This window comes from Haliotis cracherodii, unplaced genomic scaffold (genome assembly GCF_022045235.1).
Source record: "Haliotis cracherodii isolate W230 unplaced genomic scaffold, xgHalCrac1.p SCAF_2, whole genome shotgun sequence".
NCBI classification, from domain to species: Eukaryota; Metazoa; Mollusca; class Gastropoda; order Lepetellida; family Haliotidae; genus Haliotis; species Haliotis cracherodii.
In genome coordinates, this window is record NW_027266275.1 from 64,234,082 (window position 1) to 64,249,817 (window position 15,736).

General features: G+C 39.7%; 1 protein-coding gene across 1 annotated transcript in view; it reads left to right on the top strand.

The window, feature by feature from the left end:
- The window catches only part of LOC139468349 (fringe glycosyltransferase-like), a 62,266-nt gene that overhangs the window by 41,014 nt on the left and 5,516 nt on the right, over positions 1–15,736 (top strand). The window lies entirely within an intron of this gene.

The window sequence follows — 15,736 nt, forward strand, 5'->3', positions numbered from 1 at the left end:
TTCAACTATCTCTGTATTATCCACCTTGCATACAGTTATTTCTGAGGGTTGCTGATGAGGTGCTCAAGTTCCAGGGGATATTAGAACATATTTCTGTTCCCACGTACTCAAAGTATTTGTGGAAGGATGTCAATGCATTTCTTATCATCCTCAACAGAATATTTGGGTAGGTAGAGAGATGTTAAGTTGAGCTGTTTCATGCCCCGAGTATTAAATACTCAGACAACGTTATCACCTTTATGAGGCAAAATGTTAATAAAGACCATTATAAGTTGTAAGATGTCTCCCCACATGGGATTGGAAGGTGCACTTGTCATTACAGGGAGCCTTGACATAGGCTATAGATACAATCATGCTGATGGTGGCATAAGCCACTGTTCACTCACTCTAATCATAGAGAAATGTTGGTCGGTTTGTTGGTTGTTGAACGCTGCACTCAGCAATATTCCAGCTATATGATGGTGGTCTGTAAATAATCTAGTCTGGACCAGACAATCCAGTGATTAATATCATGAGCATAGATCCATGCAATTGTGATTGATGACATGCATCAACCAAGTCAGCGAGCCTGACCACCTGATCCCGTTAGTCGCCTCTTACGACAAGTATAATCTCTTTTTATGGGTACCATGGGTTGCTGAAGACCTATTCTACCCAGGATCTTCACGGGCCCAAAGAGAAATGTGTATGTATTTCAAATCAGATGAAATTAAGGCTGTTAACAATCGGGGTACACAACTTCGATTTAATAAGCCTGCAGTGCCAATATTATTGTTGTTTGGAGGGGCACGGGTAGCCAAGTCGTCTAAAGCGCGCAGTTTGTCTAAAGCGCTGCATCACTTTGGGCTTTCCTCCCACATCAAGCTAACATGCCATGATATATCTGGAATACTGTTAGAACCGGCATTAAACCCAACTCCCTCACTCACTATTGTTTGGGAGTTCATGATGTACTTGTCAGGGAATGTGAGGACTTTTTCCACATCATTTCAGTAGTCTAATGTAGTCTAATGCAGAGCTCCAGATAGCTTTTTGAGCAATTGAGTTTTTACTCAAAGGTTTCTATTTTAATTGGGTTATTACATTTTTCATTGGCTAACCAATATTTTTTCACTCATCTATTTATCACTCTATTGGGTTTTTTCCCAAAATGAGTAAGCATTTTGAGATTTAAAAAAAAATTAAATAATGTTTTAGATGTATATAACGGTTCATAAATATGGGCTTGACTCGGAAAGTAAATTAGCTCGTAATTGTGTTTCGGAAATTAGCTCCATGGTACGCATGCTGAAAAAGCTTCATTGGGTATTTACGCTTGCTGTTTTCAAACAGTTGAGTTTTCCATTTCATGCATGCGTTTCTGTATGCACATTATTTGAAAGTAATATGATTTTGAATAGTTTTGGGTGGTATTTTACATATTTTAAGTTTATATGTAGCTCTGCTAATGTGGATATAGTTTTATGTGGACATTTCAAGTACAGAATAATATTAAGAGAACTGTATACTGTACCTACTATGTAGTATATACATTGGACTGTAGGTGCCTGCTGGTAGATACCCCACTCACATTCTACACGAGATACTGCCACCAGGTGGTGTTTCATCCAATTAATGCCGAGCACCAGCAGATCTTTTAAGGTCAATCGGGGCGGTTGGGTAGCCTAGTGGTTAAAGTGTTCGCTCGTCATGCTGTAGACCCGTGTTTGATTCCCGGCATGGGTACAATGTGTAAAGCCCATTTCTGGTGTCCCCCGCCGTGATATTGCTGGAATATTGCTAAAAGGGGCATAAAACCATACACACTCAGTCACTCACTCAGCAACCCATGCTTTCCGTTAAAGGCAACCATGCTACGGGATCATGGTGCATGTCATCGTAGCCCATGATGCGCGGATCGATGCTCATGATGTCAATCACTGGATTGTCTGGTCCGGACTCGATTATTTACAGACTGCCATCATATAGCTGGAATATTGCTGAGTGTGGCGTTAAACAACAAACAAACAAACAAAACAAATACAAGGATATGATAACAGTTAAAGCGGCGTAAAACCATGCTCACTGCAATGTCTGTCGTTACAGCCTCAGCATACCCAACAGAGTGAGTGAGTGAGTGAGTATGGTTTTATGCTGCTTTTAGCAATATTCCAGCAATATCACGGCGGGGACAGCAGAAATGGGCTGCACACATTGTACCCATGTCGGGAATGGAACCCGGGTCTTCGGCGTGACGAGCGAACGCTTTAACCACTAGGCTACCCGACCGCCCCCATACCCAACAGACATTAAAAGGATGGTACTTGTTGTTAACCAGCCTTGTGCTCCACATTTAAGTGGGTGGGGGGTTATCCATGTTAAACTGGTGTCTCGGCAGGCCAGCACCAGTACAGCAGACACATGTATTCATATTGTACTATTTAAGTTGAATAACGCGATGTCAGACCCCATTTGTCCTTACTGATGTTGAAACATGAGGTTTGACAAGACTTCTGGTTGTAATTGTGTGCCTGGTGACACAATACTTTGTTTCTATGTCTGTCTTGACAGCTAGTAATAGACCTGGGAATGTCGCAAGTGAAATGTTAAGTCAGTCAGGTTACTGTGGTTACAAGGTTTATTTTTGATTTGTTGCCCTAGCAAGGGAATCAGTCTTGAAGCCTTGTTCTCCACACAACAAGTACCGGTACACAGATACAGATGCTATAGACATGTCAGGGACGCAGTTAAAAAACAACAACGAAGGAACTTTGAACTTACTTGTCTGTCTTTAGTAGTCATGTTTTACTTTCATATACCCAAGATTCATTAGCACCAAGAATTCATCATGAAATGCCTGTTGATAATTTAGTCAGTATTGTCAAAGACACTATAAATATACAAGCTTGAGTTCAATGGTAATAAAACAGTGACAGTTTCCTTTGAACAATTTTATTACATCGGGAATATATTTAATCAGTGATCTATCGGCAAACATCAAACAAAACCCTAATTTCCCTGAACATGCAAGAATGAGAGATAACGTGACTGTCATTATGTTTGATCGCCTACATAGTCGGAGATTGGACGAAATCATACAATACGTGGGATTATTTGGTATATCCAGTTACAAATGCTTGTCTTTAGCTCCAAGACTTGGAATTGTGTTTCAGTCAAGATAGCGCCAATAAACCTAATCTTGAACTAATCCTTTGATCGTGGTCACTCTTGTTTATTTTCATGTTTATTATTGTTTAGTGTACTAGGGGTGTTTCACATAAAATATTGGTATCAAATTTTAATTGCCTTTTTAAGATCGAAAATATTTTTTAGTGAAAATTGCTGTCTCGAAGTAGCTTCCTAGAACGTATTTTGATCTGTTCAATAACTATAAATGATTAACACGGTGGTAGTGTCATGTGACAAGTAATAACCTTATCATAGGTTGGATCCAATTGAAAGTACCGTTTGAATACTCTGTTCTCTTCAAGAAGTAGTTTGAAATGGCAGCTACAAAAGTAGTCAGATTAAGGTGCCACACAATTATTTTAGGAAACTTCTTCAGCAACCCATGCTTGGCGTAAAAGGCGACTATGCTTGGCGTAAGAAGCGATTAACGGGATCAGGTGGTCTGGCTCGCTGACTTGGTTGATGCTTGTCATGTATCCCAATTGGGTGGATCGATGCTCATGATGTCAATCACTGGATTGTCTGTTAAAGACCTGATTATTTACAGACCGCATCATATAGCTGGAATATTGCTGAGTGCGGCGTTACACAACAATCAATCAATCAAATATTTTAGGAAACATGTTTTTTAAGTATTAATCAAACAGGAATATATAAGTGGCTGTTACAAGGCCACATGAAATATATTTCTTCTTTCTGATCACTTTCTGATCACTTTCTGATTCTGATCAGAATATAACTGTGTCTGAGAGGCTGATGTTCTGAGACTTATTCAGCCAGATAATTGGTCCCAAGAAACCTATACTTGTCATGAGAGTTGATTAAATCAATCATTATGTCATGGCAAACAAGCGCTTGTCTGGTTGGTCTGACATTTGTGAGGAAGCAGCATGAATAAGGTGAAGTGACAATCTCAGCATCCACAGTGAAACATGTTGATGTGGTTAAACTATCTTGACATGTTCAGTGATTGTTTATGGATGTCATTTCCTTGTTACGTTTCAATATAGGGAGAACACTTACTGTGTGTAGTGGACCTGATCACATCACAGAATGTTCACATTTGAAGAAAAAGCCAACAATTTCCAATGATTCAATTGTCTTTTGACCCATGTTTTGCTTTTGAGAAGAAGAAGAAAACATTCCAAAAATATAATTGTCATTGTACTCATTGTCATGAATGGTAGCCGATGCCATCAACATTAGCCTGCACAGGTCCCCCTGACATGTGACCTCACTCACTCACTCACTTACTCAATGACTCACTCAACCTCACTCTCTCTCACTCAACCTCACTCACTTACTACCTCACTCACACAATCACTCACTCACTCACTTACTAACTCGCTCAACTTCACTCACTCACTCTCACTCACACACTCACTCACTCACTTACTAACTCACTCAACTTCACTCACTCACTCACTCACTCTCACTCAACCTCACTCAACCTCACTCACTTACTACCTTACTCATTCACTCAACCTCATTCACTCAACCTCACTCACTCAACCTCACTCACTCACTTTAACTCAACCTCACTCACTCACTCACTTACTAACTCACTCATTCAACCTTACTCTCACTCAACCTCACTCACTCACTTACTAACTCACTCACTCAATCTCACTCTCACTCTCACTCTCACTCAACCTCGCTCACTCACTCAACCTCACTCACTCACTCATCATCACTCACTCACTCACTGGACTTCACTAACTTTCTCAATGTTTATGGCACTTGATGCAAGAAGTTTGGGATAAAACCCATGAGGAAAGTTCTGCCACCAGCTTTTGCCTCCACCGTAGTGTACATCCCTTCTTCATGTCTTCAAATTATGTCTGTTGAAGTATATACAGCAGTGTGAAGCATTGATTTTAATTTTCAACCCAGTGGATTTGTGACCTAAGTTGGTCCCAACCACGAATGTGTCAAACGCATTGCACAAGCTCCACTCAAGGCTGTCACCTCTTGCCATGTCCTGATGAAGAAACGGAGCTTTTTAGTAAAAGGATGTCTGTTCAGATTCCTCTCCATGCTGAGACTATGCTACAGTATGGTCTGAAATCATGCACATCTTGTACAATGCTCTCATGGGGAAATGATTGCATTTGTAAGCGTCACTTTCATGCAATGTCATGGTACCATTACAACAAAACTCAATGACCTTTGATCATTTCAAGCTGAGTTTGGAAAATACCACCATCTTCTCTTGTAACAAGGCAGACACAAAAGAGACATGAGATATCGTTACAATCAAATTAAACTGCTGGAAGTACCCCGGCTGTGAAGTAATTTGTCTTCATTTGATAGTCCCTTGTAGCGTAGCTGGAATCAGCGGAGTCACAATGGCGGTACAAGACAAGACAAAGTCCTAAAGGTTGTTTTTGATCATATGTGGCAGGGCTTTTGTGTAGACCGACTTCTCTTGTCACAGCTGACACTCGATGACAGCCATATTTGAGCAGGTTGTTGGAGATGGCTATCTCCTTTCGTGACAGTGTCCGCTTTAGATTGTAGATATGAAATTAGCTGTTTTTGAGCTCGGGGACTGTGTCATTGGTTTGTACTGCTGGGATCTGGTTTTACTGACTAATTGCAATGATTGACTTATCAAGTGTTTATAGGGTATGGTATTTGTTGATACCATCTCAATCATTTGGTTGTTATTGGTCTGTAATATGTCTAGGTAATTTTTCTGATTACTGTAGCATTGAGGTTTAGCTCACTTTTCTATGCTATATCTATGATCCCTCTGTTAGTGTTAGCACTCAAATCGAAACGCTTATTCTGAAAATGCTTATTCTCCTAAATTATTTGGTTTGTCAAATCTTCAACAGGGTGCGCGCTTAAGTGAAGTAGTTGTGATGTTGACAGATATTTTTTAAGTATGGAACAATTTGACGAGTCACTGTTTGTGGCTTCCCGCGGTGTTGCTATTTCAATTGCGAAAACAATTTGTTGACATATGATAGTCAAATTACAACAAATAGGACTTGTAACGTGTCAAAGTATAGCAGTTATAGTTTTTGTATCCATTATCTGTCAACAAAGGTTTGTTTAATGGCATCAATAGTTGTAACCTGATCGTAATTGATGTACATTTCGACAAAAATTAATGTAAACAATATTGAATGAAAATTTGAATAAAATAGATTACAAATATAATCATGAAGTACAAGGAACATTTGTTACACACATGTTAGTCATCCATACTGCGTCACTTTGAGCGTTCTCCATCTTCCCGAGACAAGGGAGGAGTTGACTAACTGACTGTAAGAATCCAGTTTCCAGCCTTGCCGAAATTGGCCGGAATTTACAGGCTCGATCGTAGCACCACCACCGGCTATTATAAGTTATGTCCCTTGTAAGTCCCCCTTGTTGACCAATCAGATTCCACCTCTTATATCACTTGCAATTGCTTCAAACAAAATGCTGCGCCCAGTCAATACAACTTAATAGATAATCAAGATCTATATTGTAATATAACAGGCCTTACCTCATGAGGTGCGTCAGATCACATGAGCACCTTGATTAAAAACATGAAAAGATTTGCAAAATATCTGTTGACGCCAAGTTGGCGGTACATATGCTTTGCTTTTTCAGTCAACCGAAATCAGCACATTGAAATCCATGCTGTTTATGAACCGGATGTCTAGTTCATTAGGACTATGCATAGACTCATTAGTCCCCCCAAAATGTAACTCCGGAATTCCAGCCTACTTCGGCAAGGGTTGAAACTGGACTTTTAAAGTCTGTTAACGCCCTTGCCTCGGGAAGATGGGCTTTCTCTTGCACAATGCACATCTTCAATGAAACATCTGTTGGCATGAGAACTTCTGAATATTTCAATTCAAGGCAGCCATTTTGAATGCTAATGGGTGTGGTCACAATTGATATACTTGAGACACTTCTGTAGAGTGATTCCTCAAATAGCTATCTGACTAGACCGACGTAAGTTAACAGGATGCACCATCTGAACATGATAAGGATTACTTTCATTTCGAGTTCACATACTCTTGACATTTATTTTATGATTTCATTTCATCAGTGTTAGTGCTGCAACTCTTTTTATTATGTGTTATGAAAGGCCCCCCACAACACTTTCACACTAACTACCTATACACCTACCTACCTACCTACCTACCTATACACCTGCCTACATACATACCTACCTACCTATACACCTACCTACCTACCTATACACCTACCTACCTATCTATACACCTACCTACACATCTACCTACCTACACACCCACCAACCAACCACTTGTCACAGACGTAGACGCAGGGATGTAATGTACATATGCTGCGTAGCTTTATTTGTTGCAGATCTTTTCTTTTTTATATCCAATGTTAAACACAGAATGGCTACATTTGAACTTTAGAGAGAGAAGAAATTAGTTTTTGCTGATATATTAAGACAGGATAAGTACCGTGCATTTGCCTTTAAATTGTTGTAAAATGACAGAAAGTATTATGGCGTTTGTGTGCTGCAGTCTAGTGCAGTATAAAGGTCATCATGTCATTATGCCTTGTTGCAGCAGGCGGGGGTTACCACCACTTGGTGGTGTATCCGGCCCAACACACTACTCCCTGTACAAGCACAAGCTACACTTGCTTTACAAACCCCCTTCCCCCATTTTGAAAACCAGATGTAGTGTGTTGTAGGCAGTAGAATTGACCCCTTCCTTTTAAAAATGCTGGATCTGCCCTTGCTTTTTGTCACTTCAACCTCCAGAAGATATAGACTTTCTTGTTTGACTTTGTTGTTTAATGTTGCACTCAGCAACATTGCAGCTACATAATGACAGCGTGTAAATAATCACCTTTGGGCCAAGCAAGCCAGTGGTTGATGTTGTTATGTGTTGATTCCTAATTTGAAACAATATGTTAACCCAGAAATCTGTACGTAAACGAACTTTGTGTGAATCCAACAAACAATCAACAATTGTATTACACAATGAACTAGGTTTACAAATCAATAGAAATTACTGCACAGCAGTTACAATGGCAGGACACAATAGAGTATAATATCTTATGGCAGTATTAAATGTGAGAGGAGTGGAAATGACATTGAAATCTGGTCCATTTAGCCCCCTCCTATGATAACCATGCACTATGACTATTCTGATGGGTTTCACTGTGCCTATGATTGTGGGTTTCACCATGCCTATGATTGTGGGTTTCACCGTCCCTGTGCTGGTGGGTTTCACCGTTGCCTATGCTGGTGGGTTTCACAGTGCCTATACCGGTCGGTTTCACTGTGTCTATGCTAGTGGGTTTCACTGTGCCCATGAGGGTATAAGCATGGTGAAACCCACCGTCACAGGCACAGTGAAACCCACCAGCACAGGCATGGTGAAACCCACCATCACAGGCACAGTGAAACCCACCAGCATAGGCACAGTGAAACCCATCGGCATAGGCACAGTGAAACCCACAAGCATAGGCACAGTGAAACCCTACATCATAGGCACGGTGAAACCCACCAGCACAAGCACGGTGAAACCCACCAGCACAGGCATGGTGAAACCCACCAGAATAGGCATGGTGAAACCACAACCACAGGCATGGTGAAACCCACCAGCATAGGCACAATGAAATATTGCTGAAATATTGCTGAGTGCGGTGTTAAGCAATAAACAAACAAAACAAACATTGTCATCTACTTCACTAAACACCAATATCATCTAAGTGTACCTCCCCCACTATAATTACAGTGCAGTCAGTGACACGATAGCCTGGCTGATGACGTGTTTTACCTGCACTAATATAGGCACAGTTACTGAGTTTAAACACTCTGTGGTCAAATTGTTGTGTGTGTTGAAGGTACATGTGTTATGTTCCTTGTGTTTAGTCACTGAAAGATCAGAAAACCCCGCACATGGGGAGGGATCTGGTGGAGGGTGCACAGGTGGCCCATCTGACAGTGCCACCATTCACTGAGCAAAGTTGTTTCCCTTGGGAGTCTAAGAAACCAAGTTCTTTCCCAACGTGTAACTCTCAGTGACATTGGTGCCACCAATGTGGAAGCAGCCAAGAATTTTCAAATTTGCTCTCAAACACCAAATGTAGACATTTATATTTTTATGTATCGCTCCGGGAATGCCATTATAGAGAATTTTTACAACTGACTTACTACTTACCAGATGAAAGTTTGATTGTTTTTTTAATCAGATTGGGTTGAGATTGCAGACTGAAGGAAAAGTACCCAATTTCCCTCTTACATTCTCTCTACCAATCACATGAAGGTTGAAATTAAATTGAAATTTTATTTGACAAACAAAGAAAATATTTAGCAGGTGTAAAAGTATTTTGCGTCACGACAGTCATCACTTTTTTGTAAATGGTCAGTCGTTTTATGAGTATAACTCCAAGCATCGTCTAACAGTGGGAACAGTTGTCACTGTGAGAAGCTTGTGACAGAACCCTGTGCCATGGGTTTACCAGAGTCATCCTGATTGTTTCCAGGTTTGTAAGCGCCATGCTCTTGGGTCTCACCAAAGTGGTTAACATTTAAAGCCTGTTTCACTTCAGGCTTTCCTCCAAATCAAGCTGACTTGCTGTGATATACCTGTTCAAAATGGTGTTAAACCAACCATATAATAGACTATTGTGGTCTCTGAACCAACACAGTCACTGTATCTGTAGTGATATCGGCAGTAGTTCAGCCATATTCTAGCCCAAACTTACTGAAACCTGGCCCTTCGTTTACCCAAATAATGGGAGACACGATCCGTAAGTCTAAGGTTGGTGCTACATTGGTGCAGATAGGACAATGGGCAATCATTTTCAATTTATCTTCCCTTCACATCACACAAGTGTGCTGACCCAGTCGGTCCAACCCCAACTGACAGCGCATGTGGTATGAGTGATACGAGGAGTACATGTTACTGTCGCACCTATAGACAGTCAACCAGTATAGCCTTCACCTCTCTCGGCAGCGTTCACGCTGGTGTATGGACAGAATATCTTTTTGCCTTAACAATGATCTATCTGTTGTCATGTCCTGAAGAATATGTTCTGTGATTCAGTGATGCATCAGGGAATAGCACGACTGCTTCTATTGTATTATCGCTGATGAGGCTATATGCATGCATTCAGTACAGTAGCTTGGTGATGCTGTATGCAAAATGTGAAGGTCTTATGCAACATAAAAATTTTCATCTAAAGTGATGGGGACTGTGGGGTAGCCTAGTGGTTAAAGCATTTGCTTTATATAAGTCCTCCATCTTTTTTAGTTGAAGTTGAAGACAGAACAAATGTTGAAATTATAAACTATTAATCACTTCAAAATATGTGCTAGTTTAAAATATTCTGCTTGTCATAAGAGGCGACTAACGGGATCGGGTGGTAGGACTCACTGACTTAGTTGAAGCATGTCATCGATTCCAATTGCGTGGATGGATGCTCATGATGTCAGTCACTGGATTGTCTGGTCCAGTCTCGATTATTTACAGACCGCTGTCATACAGCTGGAATATTGATGAGTGCCGTGTTAAACAACAAACAAACAAACAAAAATATTCAGTAGTAAATGAAGGTGCAACAGGATAACATTTTAGCTTAGCTTGTGTGTTCCTGGTTGGATAAGTGTCTTACAGGCAGCTGTGGTGGAGTGAACCCCAGGAAGTTGAGAATGCAATATGTATGCACTCTAGTCCTGTTGCCCTCGGCATGATTCGTGTTTGGAGTCTAGTCGCATATAGATAGACAAATAATGTTATGGTGTTAAATTGTTCCTGGTATCGTGTGTTGTACAGGTTGCAGTAAAAGTAGGATGCAGATTGACTATGGAACATGAATCCTTAACATATATCTAGCTTGAATATTCCCTGAAGAGTTGTGTTCAAACACATGCAGCAAATAATCACAATGTCAAATCTGTCAATTAAAGAAGAAAATACTAATGATTTTTTGTTCGTTTATTCAGAAAGATTTTTTTTTCTTGCAAAGAAGGTTATGTATTGTTTTCTCTCCTCCACTTGTGCTCAATAGTCAAGTACTTACAAGGTGTTAAGGAATATGAGATTTCTAACTGCCTACTTAATAGTGAAGTGTGGAGGCAGGTTCCACGTCCTTGACTGTAGAGAGTGCAGCACTGTACGAGTGAGGAGAAAAACACTTTCCTTTAATAGCCAATCCACCATTGGCACCATTGGCATAGATCCTTTTCAAGTTGACTTTTTCTACACTGATGACGGCCGTTGTAGTCATGTTCAAATGAAGTAGTTACTGTAATATATGAAATTCATTTTATTGCAGCACCTTAACTAACATGATTGAACGTTTGAGATCAGGGTGTCATTGTACAAAACAACCTTAGCGCTACGATTGTCGTAAGGCATGGGAGTTACGATCACCTTAGCGCTAAGATTGCTTTGTACAGCGGCACCCAGTACTAGATAGTTTGAACTGTTACAATTAGGTTTCTAAATCAAGTTGTAAGGTTCAACAGTCTTGACATGAAGTTCTATAAAACAAGGTGTTTGACAGTTGCAGTCTCAGTTGTCAGAGGCTGACATCAGCAAGCCCATATAGCCACATAAAATATCCATGCTCCATCAGAACATATAGTCTTTTGTGCCAAGCGTATGTCAAGGCAAGTGTGCTTTTGACACCTGAATGCATCAGAACAATTAACTTAGCCATAAAAATATACAATGATATGATGCCGTCAGCCTCTATTGAGAACTCCTTCATTAACTATTTGACATAGGAGTCCTCGCATGTGTACCTTATGAAAAACGATGCTTTCAAATGAGACTGGCGGTTTAGTCGTGCGGAACAGATGACCTGGTGAGCTGAAGGTCATGCTGTATGCGCCTATTGAGAAACAGGAAAGCTGATCCTGGGTGACTCAGCGGACCACGACACAAGGATGGGAGGAGTGTGTTCTATGCCACAAGTTTGTTATGTGAATAGACTTTATTCAATGCTGTATAGAAATGTGAACATTCCTTTGGAGCCGTAAGAAATAAACAGGTTTTTGAATTGTTGGAGATACACAGTGGATAAAGGATGGGATTATTTAGAAATTGTGTACGTACAGATGATGAGATATGATGACATGTTATTGACTTGAGGAACTCAATATCCTTAAGGCAACAATAGATTTGTAACTTTCTCAGGCGACTGAGCAACAACACTACCCCAAAGCAGATTGAGTATCATTATTGATACTATTAGTCCTCTTTTGCAATATATGTGTAATCAGAGTTTGCCCCATGGCTCCCAAGTGCATATTTTCTATTCTGAGTTCAATACCATATTCACTGTAATAAACACTGTTGGCGGCAGAAAAATAACAAAGGGGTGCTTATTACCGCTATACACATGTTATATTTCTTTACAGAGATCGAGTGGAAGTGATCAAACTACATTCAAATGTTGATGAAACGAAAACATTTTTATTATGGCAGCTATATATTCCTTCTACGCTGCTGTTTTCTGTAAAATGTGTAATGTACACAAGAAATATCTTTGTAGGGACGCTTATGAAGGTTGCTTACAGATTGGTCGAGAAGATGTTCAGTTGGCACATATTAGAGCAGGAGGTTTAGTAAAGTACCTATGGTGATACCATGATAGGGAGTGGGACGGTCGTCAATGTAGCTGCTATATGTTGCGCAGATGGGCGTCCATTCCATTGGCAGCTAGAATTCTATAATTATGGGTTCAAAACCTTAATTCAACCCTAATTATGATTCATGGTTTGTCGGCACCATACCCATGTTTGCAGGTTTGAAGAAAGTGGTCAAAGTCTTGAACCCACATCACTGTGTCGCACACTAAGCTGATATGCCAGGAAATAACTGGCATACTGTTGAACAGACATTAGTCATCACAAGGCTGTGCTAGTGGGCTCCCAAGTGATAAACGCCTTTACACCTTCAGCTTTTGTTTCTATTATGCCAACATTTGAGACTAAATTATTCTTATGGGAAGCAATAATGTCTAATCATGTTTAATCCATGGTTAGAACTTAACACTAGCCCGCTAGCCCGGTGCTAGTAGAAATTCCTACAGGCTGGTCAGCGATAGAAACTAACATTTTTAGTTCACTAGTCATGATAAGAATAGTACAAACCCTTTAAAACGGCAAATTTCCACAAGTCCTTATGATACCTTAACTATTGGGCAGTTTGGCAAGTACTACAAGACTGGTGCCAATTTCTAACGCTGCTGGTACAAATTTCCCCATTGTTTTAGCATTACAAGGTCACTCTATCTTTACCCAGGCTGAATCTTTGAGTTTTGTTCTGACCCTGTTAATCACTCTTTAATATTCTATGCTGCACAGCATTCTCTTCCACAGCATTCTCTTCCACAGCATTCTCTTTCCCAGCATTCTCTTCCACAGCATTCTCTTCCACAGCATTATCATGGCAATGTCTCACAAGATACAGAACTGAACCCATTTCATGAAGTCATCAATAGTTCATGAGTCAAATGTATCTGTATCATGGGGTTACAGAGAGAAATCGTCAAAACTAAGTTCTGCATGTTGTAAGTTATCCTCCGTCAACTTTCGATAAAAACTCCGAAAGCTGAGGAGCCAGTAATTCCATCTGTAGTGGCCTCATAAAGAATCCTGTTATTGATTATTTGTTGAGGTGGAAATGTTAGACAAAGTCATTTTGTGTCACTTCAAGGTCTACATCAAAACGGGTTTGTTTGATGCTGGAAATAAAACTGGACTTAAAAAGGATTGGGTTTATGGGGAATGACTATCTCTTCTCCCAAAGCAGTAATCCGACAACCATTGTAAGATGCTCATCGTAAGAAGAAAGCTGAAGACTTGTACAGCTCTAGAGTTGAGAAACGGGACTGCTGCTTCATAGTGTGTTAAAAATATTGCATAAGGCTTTGAAAATCTTTCATCCCCCTTTCACAGCTGTACTGAGATTAAAGGTTTTTTTCAAAGAGTTAAAAGCATTGGTGGAATGAAGAAAAATGCTTTATTTTCTGGGGACACGCCTTTTAGTTGTTAGGAAACATTCAAGACAAACTTTATGGCGTGGCCATGTTGAAGTCAACAAAACATGAGATTATGTGCAAAATGAGTTGCTAGGTAACTGCAAATGTTATATTAATTATTCTTTCTAAGTGACTTGTATATTGCCAGTTTTGTCAACTTATGACAACCACAATTGTGTTTTTTTGCCAATATACCACAGTCACTTTGAAAGAATGTTAATTGCTGTCACCCACAAACTATATTCCACATAATGTGACTTATTGAGTGTGGGGAATTATTTTGGTCTGATAATGTAATAGACTTTAAGGCAATCACAACAGGACTCTCAAGTTTGAAAGAATTCCTGGGAAACTATTACTTGAGACTTCAGGTTGCTGGTGATGGACCATACTGTAACGGGTCACTGATAGAAGAAACAAACGCTAAAACAAACAGTGATTGAGAGGCTGATGTCACCATGAAACAAATGCTGTGTGCTGCATTAATATTGATTGCAAGAACTGGTTAATGGCATCAAAGTTACATCTCTGTGGACCAATCATGGTGTGAATATTTTTCGTTCTAAACAAGTTTTTGTATCAGTCATGGAAATCTTGTATTGAGGAGGCCAACAATTTAATTCAAGTTTGACGTTAACCCTCTCTGTTGACTTGAATCAGGAATGTTTAGTAATTGATTATTAATTTTGAGGCTCCAGGAGACTCGCAGCCTTTCATTGTAGGGATCCAGGTTAAGAAATGAGGGTCCTATGCATCAGAATGGGGGCCCAGAGAAGTGTCAAAAATTGAATCTAATGATGTTGATAAAAATAAAACAGCTTTTTTCTTCATTATTCTCAGTGTTTGATGAAGTTGAAGACACATTAACTTGCCCCAGAGAACATCATCCACACAAATACCCCAACTGACATGAAACTTGCTAGCGCTAGAAGATCACAAAGCATGCATGTGTATTGTACTTTGTAAAGGATTATGTAAGGAAAATAATTTAAGTGGCATGTGTACCACATATGAAATAGCATTCATTCCTAATCATGCATACAAATTTTCTGCGTCACAGTAGATGCACATGTTTTTTATAAATCCATTTCCAAGTTTTTATTTGACATGTCAGTAATATGCAACATTGACATGGCAGTAATATACAGCATGGACATGACAGTAATATACACCATTGACATGACAGTAATATACAACATTGACATGACAGTAATATACAACATTGACATGACAGTAATATACAACATTGACATGACAGTAACATGCATCATCGACATGGCAATAATATACAACATTGACATGACAGTAATATGCAACATTGACATGACAGTAATATGCAACATTGACATGACAGTAATATACAACATTGACATGACAGTAATATACAACATTGACATGACAGTAACATGCAACATTGACATGGCAGTAATATACAACATTGACATGACAGTAATATACAAAATTGACATGACAGTAACATGCAACATTGACATGGCAGTAATATACAACATTGACATGACAGTAACATGCAACATTGACATGACAGTAACATGCAACATTGACATGACAATAATATACAACATTG